Source organism: Anser cygnoides, chromosome 1, assembly GCF_040182565.1.
Source record: "Anser cygnoides isolate HZ-2024a breed goose chromosome 1, Taihu_goose_T2T_genome, whole genome shotgun sequence".
Classification (NCBI taxonomy): domain Eukaryota; kingdom Metazoa; phylum Chordata; class Aves; order Anseriformes; family Anatidae; genus Anser; species Anser cygnoides.
This window is the reverse complement of record NC_089873.1, coordinates 91,278,245-91,288,636: the sequence shown is the minus strand read 5'-3', so window position 1 is coordinate 91,288,636 and position 10,392 is coordinate 91,278,245.

Here is a 10,392-nt window from a genome sequence, read left to right as displayed (position 1 = left end):
GGTCTTTTCTGCCTGAAAAAAATTCCATCTGTTGTCCAACTTCAGTTAAGCATGATAGAGGGAGAAAGGTACTCAACAAAATGAAGTTCTGCTGAGGCTTGGGAAAGCAGACAGCCAACAGCGGGGTAGAGACAGCATTGCTGTCCCCCAGGGAGAGCTCACAGGTGATTGCAGTCCTCATAGGCACCAGGGAATCCAGGCAGGGAGAACCCTTGTGAACACTGCTGCTGCTGCAGGAAAAGCTGCCCTGGGAGCGTGCTGTCCCTCCAGCAGGCTTTGTGAGCCCCTGCTGCCTCGGGAGCCACTTGTAGCATAACTAAGAAGTCTCTGTGTGGTAAGAGAGGAGCACAGGAGGTATTTGGTATGTTAGAGAGATGCTGTAGGGCTTTGTAAAAGCAAGCAGAAAGAAGCTATATGATTGGGGGGGGGGGGGGGGAATATCTTAAAAGAAGCAATAAAAAGCAAATAAAAAGAAACAATTCTAAAGCAAGTAGCTGCGTTAGCTGCATCTGTGTAGTCAGAGGCCATCACGATCCCTCCCTACCACCCGTGTGCCCAGGGCTGGTGGCTCCATGCAATTGCCACCATCTTGTCACCCTACTGAGGGGGGGGAGAGAGGAAGCCAGTTATTTCTGCCTTGGGACAGGGCCCATGCCCTTCTCTTCCAGCATACGTACAGAAAATACTCAGAGTGGGAAGTTGTAGCTGGTGTCATGGTCACACAGGGATGTGCAGTGCAGAACCCTCTTGGGTTTGAGAATGGAGATGCAAGGCTATGGTAGGCTGTGGCCATCGTGGTGGCAATTGCCATCATGTCCCCTCTGTGCAAGCCCAGAAGTATTACATACCTCAAATACTATGAGCTACGGTGGCCCAGTTGTCTGAGCTGTCATCAGTGATGTGGGAGGGGAGGAAAATTGTGCCTCTAGCAACAAATGTGAAGTCAAGAAGTGTAAATCCCCGCTCTGGGGATTGTTCCATCTGGGCATGCAGTGGTTATTAAATTGCAGAGAGCCTGCTGGACTGTCCACTGCTGGCTGTCTACAATTAGACACACCTGTCTGTGTCTTCAGAAAGAGTTTTTGTATAAACATTGAGTTAATGAATCTCATTGCTAGTTATGTGTCCCACGTTCTAGCGAAGAGGCTAGGCGTAAAGCTACCTCTGTCTTGAAAAATCCTGTGAATGAGTGGAAATGGAAAGGAAGAAGATGGGGAAAAAAAGACAATACACCTTTGACCATGTTGCATTTCACAGGTGTGAGTGTTAACACACTTCTGCAGGCTCTCCCTAGCACAGCTTTCCCAGGGCTAGCTGGTGGAGGAGCTTGCTGCACCAATGCAGGAGAGGTGCAGTTCAGAGGTCCTTCCTATCTCCAAAAGCTCTCAAGGAGCTCCCTGCAGTGCTCGGTCCCAGAGCACACGTTTCAATTTGCCATGGGGATCGGAGGTGTTTGCTTTCAGGTGCTATGCGTGGCTGGAGATTTTCAGTAGGAGGGCAAATGTTCGTAAGGAGTGGAAAATAATTCATGTGGTGGTTTGTGTGGTGCGGGCTCAGTGTTGGCTGATGAGGCTGGCGTTGGTACTTCCCTGCTTGGGAAAGGTCAGCCATGAGGAAGAGGAAGAAACCTGCTTCAAAGCATCCCATAGCCTCGAAAGTATCCTACCCTGTGTGAGGCTGGGATGTGGCAGTGCTGGGACAGTGCTCAACAAGAGGGAAATGAGCATCCCACGCCACGGTGGCTGAGCTATGAAATAGCTTGAAGCCTGTTCTTTGGCAAGCTGAGCTTGCATATGCATGATGATGGCCAAAAAATAATAATAAAGGAATATTCTGCTGTGGCAGGAAATCCTGCTACAGCAGCACTACGATGGAAATGGCAGTTTTGCTGCTGACAGTTTTCATTGTGGAAAAGCTGTGCTCTCTTAAAAGATCCTCATAAAGACCAGGTTACAGCTTTACGGATCATTTCCTATACTGGGGAAGTAGTGTGCTGGCCATATTATTTTATGGAGTAATATGTAACAGTGTTAAATTTTAGCTTGAGCAAAATAGCAAGATTTATGAAATACTATGGTTTATAAAGGAAAAAATGACAGGGAATTGCACGAGGCAGGCTTTAAATCTATTTGAAGGCAATTGTAGTGTTCTAGAAGTTCTCGCTATGACGAGGGGCCTCTCTTGACTGCCAGCTCTAAGTGCATTTTGAAGATAGAGCCCCATGTTTTACATGTGAACCATGGCCATGCCTGCTTTGGTCTTCCAAGTGAAAGATGCCCTGACCAGTGTTAATGAGGAGCAGTGCTACCAGGCTGAACAAGGAACTGTTTCCCCAATACAGCGTTTGAGTGCAGAAGAAAACAATGCAACTGTGAGCCGTAAAACAGAATTGTGCTGTGAAAGGATTTAATTTAGCAGTTGTAGAAACCCAGACTTCAAAATTCTCTGAGATGGAGGAGGTGGGTTTTTCATGTGTGTGTAATACTCATTTTAGATCCAGGCTTCTCAGGTCTCTGGCTTCATCATGCTGTTGGATCCCCTTGGAAATGAATGGGGAATGAAACTGAACGTGTGCAGACCATGTTGATCGTCAGCACTACCAGCTGATGTTTTCCAAGTTAAGCTGTACTGTGTTTCTGTATTCACCTAACAGCCCTCGGGCAGGGGAAAAGAGCTTTTGTTACACGTCGCAGCAAGTCAAACCTCTCTTGTCCTCTTGGAGAACATCTCTGGGCCTGTTCTTTGAGGCAAGGGGGAAGGCTGAGCAATGGCTAACCTGATTTGCTTTGGGGACAGCTTAGGTCATTTTAGGGGATCGGGTTTTGGAAGGGAGGCCAAAATGTGGCCGCATCTTCAAAGAGATGACAGGAGGCACTTGTCACTGCCACCTCCCCTTGGTAAACCCATGCCAGCTGAAGGTGTTTTGACACACGTTTTCTGTCCATGCTCTATTGAGGGAAGTCTTTTGACTCTTCCTTTACAACAGCAGGGTAGGATAGTGTGGTGTCCATTCCTGAGGTCCTACCTGGTCCCTAGTCAAACGAGGAGGGGGGCACCTTAATCTGTGGTGATGCATTGTCTTGACCAGCGTTTTCTTCAGCCTTTCTTCAACCCCGTGCTTCCAATTCCTGGACCTGGACACCTTTTCTCTGCTCTAGCTGCTAGTTGGCATAAATTAGAGAGCAAGTTCTTTCAGGCAGGGGCTGTGCTTACCTGCCTGTTTATCTGGCATCAGTGGGCCTCCAGTCTTGACTGGAGCTTCAAGCATAAGCAATGCCCATTGTCAGAACAGATTATTCAGAGCAGAGCGATCTGAAGTCATTTGGTTATGAAAGGCTCCTCGGAGCAGGAGGGCTTGCCGTGGCCCAGAAATGTTGGCATGGAAATCGATTACGTGGAAGGAGTTACGTGGCAGACGGAGAGCTCTTCCCGGTGCAGGCAGCACGCGGCGTCCTGGAGATGGAGCCTGTTATGCGAAATACACATGCAGCCCTCCTGAAGGGAGCAAAAACTCGGGGGCCGAAGGAGCCAGTGTGCAAGGAAAAGGGGAGATGGCACTGGTGGAGGGTGTGATGTGAGAGGAAAGGAACAGTAACTGCAGCAGAGAGGGTGAGATAAGGGGCTCAGGATAACAGGGCACGAGGAGGAGTGATTCCCTTCCAAGCACTGAAGAATACGCAGCTGCTTGAAATGGGCCACAAGCCCTTTTCCTCTTCCATTTCTCTGCTCCACTGCGTGCCTCTGAGGAATGTGCCTGCCAAATCCGCTCTCAGGGCTGGCGGGGAGAAGCCCTGCCTAATTATTCATATCTGCCGTGTTTCCAAGCGCTTTGCTGCTGTTTCTGCTGCAGCCTGGCAGCAGCTGAGGATATGCCATCTCCTGAAGGGTGACCCAGGCCTTGAAATCAGTAGTTACACTCCCCATCAAAACTGTGGGACTTGCTGAGGTCCCCAGGTGTTCCACCCCGTGCTGCTCCCAGAGCTGCTGAGGATGGCCACCTGGGCAGGCACGCTGCCGGGGGCACTCAGTGGAAGTTTTCGTAAAATAGAATTTGGGATTTCCCTAAATATTTCTTTTAGTGCAAAATTTGTGCTTAGAAAAGAAAAAAAAGCATGGGGCTGAAGGTCTTAATGGGGACTTTGTTAAAACTTAATCTGAAATAGTAAAGCTGCCTCAAAGGCTGCGTGCAGGAGAATAGCTCTGTGGACGATCAAAGCCATTCCTCTGGTGCACTCTAACCAGTACAGCAAGGGAATTTCCTAGCAATATGCAATTATGAATGTGCAATGTGTTAAATACCTACAAAATGATGCTCAGCTCAGAGCAACAAAACTGTCTTCATGTGATGTGACCAGTTTTAAAAATAGGGAACAAGTGAACCAAGCAGCAAGGGGTAGATGGGTGCATCCAGTGTCCACATCTCCAGCAGTGGCAGCTATCCAGTTCTTGAGACTGCAGCAAAGAAATCCCCCAAACTGATCTGTGAGATGGTGTGATAGCTGTATATGCAGTGAAGAGACCAAGTTTCTTTCCTAATCCACATGGTGATCATTTTAAACCATGAAGCATGAAATGCGATTACCCTTGTCCAGTGTTTGAATTAGGGGACTGTGAGGAAAGGCTCAGTGATCTGACTTGTGTGAGGGAGGGGACAACAGGCACCAAGCCTGGGAGCTGCTTCTGCATGTCTCTGTGAAGCAGGGGAGAAGTAGCTCTGTCACTTATGAGCTGGAATTTTAGTATGATGAAATAAATGTGTGAAAATTCTGCCAGGAAGAGTGTCATGTGGGTCTTAGGTATGGACGAGAGCTGCTATGGGGGACAAATGAGTGACATCCTGGTCTTTCCCCACAAACTGGTAACCAGTTCTTGGGGGGGACAGGAAAAAAGCTGCTTGGAAATGAACATTTAGGCAGCACCAGGCTCTGTACGGATCTTCGTTTAAGCTGTAGGTGTGGTGACAAACCAGCCTTAGCTGTATCTGAGCACCTGCTAGTTGGCACCAAAGCCGGAGTGCAGGTGCCGATGAATGAACCCGCATTTACAGATGGGTTTCCCCGCTCTGCCAGCTCCTGTAACCACGGACAGCCATCCATCCACGTGGAGCGGGCCTGCCGTGGCATTGTGAGGGGAGCTGACGGGGGACCCCTTTATCTCGCTTTTCAGCAGCTGACAAGACTTCTGTGCTGCAGCCTGAGCGCTGTGTCTGCGACGACGTGGAGACTGCCCCCATCCCGCCTGTCCTACAGCAGAGATGGGGAAGCCTTATGGCATTGCTTTGAACTGACAGAGAGATGTCAACTTTGCCCCAAAGAAGAAATAGTTTACCAGGTCCTAGTGCCTCTGTGTTTTACTACATGTCCACCTGAAACTGCTACAGGCGTGTCTACAGAGGCACAGAAAATAGTATTGGCGGGGGCTTCGGTTTGCAAAGCCCTCTCTGGGAGCACCGTCCCCTGCCCTGCCCCGAAAGGTTTCTCGTGGCAATCAGTGGAAAATCCGGCGTGCTTTGCTGTTGCTCTGACGCTGGTATTTTTCGTGGTAGGAGGCAGGCAAATTCACTTTGCAGTCAGATAACCTTTCTTTTGAGCCTGTGCTGCCATTTGCGCTGTTAGCTTCACACAGAAGCCATGGTATTCACCAAACTGTGTGCCTTTCAAGTTAAAGCGTGTACATAGGAACGGCTTAAAGCTAGTGGTTCTTGTCATTAAAATACAAAGTGGAAATTTACTGTCGCTTCTTCACTTGCATTTGCTTTCTAGACCGTTTCCATGGTTATCTAACCAGTTATGGTGGCTCTCTGCACTGAGAAGAATTGCTGTCTGGCTCTGGAAGCAGCTGAGTTAAATGTTTTGGTTTTAACGGTGTGTTTTCATCTTAGTGTACTGGCATCCTACCATCGCCTTTAGAGAGATAAATCGCATAAACACAGACATTCACAGCTCTGTTTGCTGTAACTGACTGCTTGCAAGTGCTTGACTTTGCTTGCAATTGCTTGGGCTTGAATATGTAATTATATTCAGGAGATATCGGAGGTCAGTATCAAGGAAATATGCCCATTTGGCCAGCTAAGCCTGGAAGCCAGATTTAAAGAAATCAACACAGAAAAAAGAAGTACATCTCAGCTTTAGTCTGGTGGACTGCTGTTATGCCATGGGTTTATCTGAGGATGGAATGGTGTTCTCCACCCATCTATAAAATGCTGTATAATACGTTAAAATAGATGCTTCTCATTAGTATTATTCTTTCCCAAAGACTTGCTCCTGGCCTTTAAAAACAAATGTATTTTCCCTCTTTTCACTGTTCACCTTGCACAAGCTATCGTGTAGGTTATTGGCAAGCTACCTACAAAGAGGTTCCATTCTGGTTGTCTATCTTCCTTTCCTATCACGTTCCTAGGGCGTTATTATATTTACAAGGGTTGTATGACGAGTCTGTGCACGGAGACATTCTAGAGCTTCTTTCCCAGTCTGCTGCCTCCTTGAGGAACATCTGGAGGGGTGCTGGAGAGCTGTCATCACATTGGGTGAGTCTCGCTGCTGAGCGCAGGGGTTTCCATGCACGAGCTGAAGCGGGCTTTGAGCCTCCAGCCTGCCTCCTCGGCCCAATCCGGCCGTGTTGCTGCCCAAAAAGAAAAGGCCGTGGAGGAAAATGGGGGTGGCTTCAGGCTGGAAGCCAGGAGAGATGCCCCTGTTGCTGAGCACAGACTTGCGTGTTTGTCCTGCTGTGAATTTGGCTGGGGCTCTGTGGTGTGCTTAATGACCCCTCCTCATTCAGCACTGACAGCTTTTTTTGTCCATGCCTTGTCCTAGGTTGTGCTGTCCACTGACAGCACGTAACCAAAAGGCTGTGAATCCCATTCTGGTTAGGCATTATTTAAGGGGTCCATTATTTATTATCAAGTAAGCAAGTACAGACAGGAATGACACAGTTTGAGCTATGAATCACGCCTGACTCAAGTTAAAGGTTAAAACTCCAATTCAACTTTCATCTGTATCAAATGCTGTTCTGCTATTGTCACTAACACATGCGAACAACAACAAAAAAAGCTGTTAGTACAAGAAATCTTCTAATGTAAAGTATTCATCTTATCTTGTTTCAGACTAGGTATTTCAAGTGTGTCTTTGCTTGCATTTAACAGTTGTCAAAACAGTTGAATGTGGCAGAGGGCTTGTTTCTCATCAGCAAACTTTGCAGCCTGTCTGACTTCAGATAATAAATCCCTTTGTGGCACAAAATGTTTTTCCGTGGAGAAACTAGTTATTAACTTTTGCCTTCATAGAAGTTTTAATAATATGCTGCATGAAGGAGATATCTGTGGTTTGGATGGGGAAGAGACGAGAAGAAATGCAGCAATTTGTATTTACATATTAGGCAATGCGTCTGGAGGAGTGGGGATGTGATAGGATTAATTATGCAGGGCTGCAGCGACAGCCGAAAAATCAAGCACACAAATATGGACATATCTTCTGACTGCTCTGAGTGCTGGCCACCGCAAATACTGGCTGTGAAGTTGGCCCTGCTTGGTTATCTCATTATTTCAAATTAACTCTCATTTCCTCCAGATGCACGTGGCATTACTCATTTCTATCTGGTATGCATAGTTTGCTTAATATTTTGGGGGGGTTATTTGCTATTCTTTCTCTGGACTTGGCTTAGTAATCCTGATGCTGCTACTTCTATCCCCCCACTCCATGACTGAAACACTCCGCAGAGAACATTAGGGGATGAAAATAAATGAACTTAACTGGGCATTCCAGATTTAATAATCCTGTTGATATTAGTGTTTTAGGAGCCACAAATGCTCCTACAAATACTTGGCAGTCTCCAAATATTTGAAAATAATTAATATTCTGATCTGGTAAATGAACACTAACTAAGTTGCGGGTTGAAATTCCTCTTTTTTTTTTAATGTTGTACTTTATTTTTAGCTTTCTTCTTTGTTCCCATGCTACTCTGTTGGACGAAATTGCAGCTAGCCAAAGGTGTTGGCCTTTGTCACAGGCTGTCATTATTTTGCATGGGAAGTGAAAAGCCTTTGGGTTCACAGGCAGGGAGTGCTCTTACTGTATTGCTGCACAATGCATAGCTCCCGTGTTCTCTGCCATAATCAAGGCTTTGCTCACAATTGCTTGGCTGGTATTTACTTTCTCGTTGTTGTTATTATGTTGATTCGGTGCAAGGAATGAACTTTCTGTCACCTGCAGTTGCTTTTATGGTGCTGGTGCATGAAGCGCAGGAAACCCCTGGCTTGGTGCTTCCAGGTAGCTCTTACACCAGTTATCAGCCAGCACCACCATCCCACGTACATCCTGTGCCTTCCCGCTGGAGCCCCACCTGCACTCTCCCACCTCAGCACTCTTCATCGCTGATGCTAGATCCTCACTGGGAAGCAGGGTCCCCCAAACCAACGTACTTCAGTATTGCCACTGGTAACGGCAGCAGCTCTGGGCTCTGTGCTTCACGCACAAGCAGAAAGAGATGGTCGTTGGCACAGTCTGTGTACTGGTAATATTTGAAGCATGCAACTTGTCTGGGAAAGCCTAATTAAGACCAGTCAAGTCCTGCAGCGTTGCTCTTCTGTGGCTGGTTGTGAAGACTTGGAGATGTCAAATCTAGCCCTAGAGTCTCAGCTGTGGGCTCTCGCTCTTCATGCCAGAACTCAAAATATCCTCTGCTTTTCCTGAGCCCTTGAAAAAAATGTTAAGAAACAAGTGACATCTGTCTCGCACATCTCTTCCTGGCATGCAAGCAGTGGATCTAATGACCATCAAAGGATATTTTAAGAGTGGAGTAGACAGCAAAGAGGTGCAGGCTCAAAAATTTGCAAGAGTTTTAACTGTGTAGGTTCTTGGGCTATTTGTTTTGTAGCTTGGTATGGCTTTTAAAGATCGGGGTTCATTATTTGAAATACAGGCTAAACAGAATATATAACTGTAAGTCCTTTAGTAACCTTTGGAAATCAAAACTTGCATTGCTGTTAGTCCGCTAACTCAAGGAGGAATATGCAGCTTTATAACATTAGGCAAAAAAAAATGACGCTACCCTAGTTGAGACCTCTTGGATGTATGTACAACTTCACACAACGTTGTGGAAATGTCTGATGTACAAGAGCATAATAAATCTCCTGCTGTGTCTCAGCTGTAGGGAAATGGCTCCATCTCTGAATTGTCCTTGCAAATGGTTTGCTATACTTGAGGGGCAAATTGCATAATTAGGCAATTAGTAGTAAAAACTTCACTCCTCGCCACTGGAGTGCAACAATGTGCAGCTGAATGTATTGCTCATTTGCTCCTGGAAGTTCTTTTTTGCTTCTTAAACAGTCAGCACTGGTTGAGTAATCTTTTTTTCATATAAGAAAAACAGCTCTGATTACACAGCCGCTGCTCTCTGTATTTCCATCCTGAATACATCTCAGACTCGTTTCTCCTTTCAGACCTACGTGTTGAGTAGTCATCAATACAAGATACTTCGCAATTACCTCGGCTTGTTTCAGAGAAGGCAATTAAGCATGTGATGCGATTCTTGTAAAGCAATGCTTTGTTTTAATAGGTCGTGTTGAAAACAAATTATGATGATCCATTGAACGCATGGCTTGAAGTGCTGCTGCTTCATGCCGGAATACTGCTGCAGCCACAGGTGGTAAATCAGCCAAGGGAATATATAGGCTGTAGCAGTTTTTCCAAGAGGGTGTGTGATGTGGTTGAGGAGAAAGTAATGGCATGGGGGAAAAAAGTAATCTTCCATCCCTCGCAGAGTAACTCGTATCCAGAAGTAATTACATCACCGTCTCAATCTTTCCAATGTCATCAGTTTTGATAATTATGTATGTGCCTGTCTGTAATAAGCAGTAAAGTTTACCTAAAACAGAGCATGTCTTTTTGGCAAGCCACTACATCTGCTTGGAAAGGATTATGTGTATGTGCTGACTCATCTGGCATAGGTATGTGATTATTTTACTTCATTAGGTAAAATTTGAGGAGGGTTTCTGAGACGATTTGGTTTGTGAATTTAAACAGTCCTGTGACCAACACAGGGAGTTAGTAGACTGAAGGAGAGTGTTTAATCTGTTATCTTTCTTCAGTAATAAAGCAAGATTAAGAAAAGATTGAGGATGGACTCTGGGATGCCTGAATTTGGTTCGGTACTGCAAGGAATTGTCTGCTCGTGGAGTTTAGCTTAGGCTTCTCTGGTGCCAAACAAAAATCGAGATCCCCAGTGTTTGCAAGCAGAACCTTTGCCTGAAACCTCTCAGCCTCTAGGAATGTCAGCTTCTGTGTTGATTTAAACATATATATGTATGACCATTAAAGAGTTTTTTCAATTTTATAAGAATTTAACCTGCATAAGGCCTGCAGCCAATTTAGGATGTTAATCAATAGAAACATTTCT